This window comes from Chrysochloris asiatica, unplaced genomic scaffold (assembly GCF_000296735.1).
Source record: "Chrysochloris asiatica unplaced genomic scaffold, ChrAsi1.0 scaffold00437, whole genome shotgun sequence".
Lineage (NCBI taxonomy): Eukaryota > Metazoa > Chordata > Mammalia > Afrosoricida > Chrysochloridae > Chrysochloris > Chrysochloris asiatica.
This window is the reverse complement of record NW_006408955.1, coordinates 1,006,775-1,009,086: the sequence shown is the minus strand read 5'-3', so window position 1 is coordinate 1,009,086 and position 2,312 is coordinate 1,006,775. Positions and strand designations below refer to the sequence as shown.

Genomic DNA, 2,312 nt, shown 5'->3' with positions numbered 1-2,312 from the left:
AGCCCAGGATCGGACATTGTTTCGTTCTGCTGTGCATGGGGTCGCTATGAGTCAGTTCCGACTCAATGGCACCTGACAACAACAAACAACAACTGCCCTTTGAAATTTTCTGTTCAGACTTCCTCATTTCTTCCATCCACTTTAAAATATCTATGCTGGACAGCAAATTTGAGAGTTTCTTCTGACATCCCAATTTGGTGTTTTATTTATTTCCTATATGTTTGGTTTTTTTTTTAATTAAAACCATCATTATTATTTAAAGAGTGTTGTGCAGCAAGGGGGGGCACCTATACAGGGTCCCCAGACAGCTGAAAAATATTTACATGGGAATCAGGAGGGTAAGACTTGGGTGGTCCCAGGGCTGAGTGGGTCCGCCACTGTGAAATAGAGGGCTCTGGAGGGAGGGCATCCTTGGACCTGTGGGCTGGTCCAAGAAGAACACTGTTCCTTCCCAGGCCCAGCATGGACCCCACACCATGTATGGCTGGAACCACATAGATCAATTTGAGCCCTGGAGGCATGGGCAGTGAGGAGAAGTCACAGGTCAGACTTGGGTTACCATGCCACTGGCTTCAGAGTGAGTCTGGGGAAAGACAACTTTATGGCCTGGAAGATCCACTCCCGGAAGTCTTTGACTTTGGTGTAAACACCTGGCTTCTGGGCCAGGGCACAGCCGGTGCCCCAGCTCACAATACCACACAACTGCCAACGTGGTGTCTGAGAGATGTTGTCCTCACATACGAAGGTGCCACCCTGGCAGGTATCAATGCTACCATCAGGGTAGCCAACACAGAATATCTTGGGCTTGATCTGATTCCCATAGAAGTCAGGACCGTTGCAGACATCATTGCTAATTATAGGGACTCAGGCCTCCTGGAGAATACCAGCCTGTTGGCCATAGTACTGTGTGTTGCCCAGCCAGTCAAGGTACAGATCTTGCCATCTACCAAGGCCTGGCCAGCAGCTGTGAGGGGCAGGGGGCTGGAAAGGTGGACCAAGGAAATGTCCTTGCTGTTCTCTTCACTGTTGGAATCATGAAAGAGGAGATAGCCCCTATAGTAGACCACCCCCTATACCCTGAACTGCAAGCTAAGAGGTGAAGCTTGGGCCATTGCACCAGCAAACACCCACCATCTTGACAGAATCCGGTTCGGCTCAGGGAAGCAATGGGCAGCCTTCAACACCCAGTCGCTGGATAGTAAAGACCTTCCGCAGAGGTGTGCCCCATCATAGCGAAGACTGACTTGCCATGGCCATCTTCCCAAACTGGTGTCCTGGCCTCCCACTATGTGATCTACAGGCAATTTCCTGCGGCCATAGTCTTGGAAGATGACACTCAAGAACCGACCCCTGGGACAGTCACACATGGACATGACCTCTATCATTCTCCCCTCATTGACAGAAGAAGTCCAAGGTACCATTGGCTCCTGCCATCCGTACGTCTAGCTCCGAGTGGGCCAGTGCCCCGAGGAAACCCGTTTCCTCACAGCTGATCCCAGCCACCCTGGCATTGGAGCACGAGGAGCACACCTGTCTCATCAAACACCGTGAGCCTTGCGTCCACTGGGCTAACCTACACTGGATACAGCAGCTCCTGATCACCCTTGAGTAGAAAAGTCACAATTTCCCAGGATGCCACCCTGATGCCTGAGAGGAGCAGCAGGGTCCCCACAGTTAGAGCGGCCACCTTGGGTCCGAAGCGGCATGGCACAGTCTGGCCACCCTCTTTCTCCGTCATGCCATGGCCTCTTGTTAATGATTCCCCGGCTGACCTCCCAGGCCGGGGCGGGACCCTGCGGTCCGGCAGATGGGGTAGAGCTGTGTGCTGGTGCAGGTCTAGGGTCAGTCTCCTGGCCTGCGGCAGAGCATGGTGACCCCACAATGGCAGGCACCTGGGAAGTAGAGGTGGCTATAGCCTGCTCTTTTCTATCTTTTTAATGACCCCTTGTTTTCTTCCTATATGATGTTCCTGATGTCATCCCAAAGCTCTTCAGGTCTTCAGTTATTATTGTAACAAATCTGTTTTCATGAATGCTTCTAAATTCAGGTGAAGTATGTTCAAGGTTATATTATGGCTTTCATGAACTTGTTGTAATTTTTATGAGCAGTTGATGGTCTTTTCTCCAGCCTTTCCCTAGCCTTGTTTGGCTGATGATATTGAGATTTTCCACCATCTCTTCCCACTGATGCAGTCAGGTTAAATCCTGTGTGTTCCATCTGGTGAGGTCCAAGTGTATAGCCACTTTTTATGGTGTTTTAAAAGAGCAATTGCATTGAATAAGTCACTTGTTGTTGTTGTTGTCAGGTGCCAT

At 50.3% G+C, this 2,312-nt stretch overlaps 1 protein-coding gene and 1 pseudogene across 1 annotated transcript in view; one reads left to right on the top strand and one right to left on the bottom strand.

Moving 5' to 3' along the window:
• The window catches only part of TOX (thymocyte selection-associated high mobility group box), a 496,032-nt gene that overhangs the window by 433,120 nt on the left and 60,600 nt on the right, over nt 1–2,312 (top strand). The gene's annotated exons all lie outside the window — the stretch shown is intronic.
• Nucleotides 545–1,738, bottom strand: LOC102833508 (annotated as a pseudogene).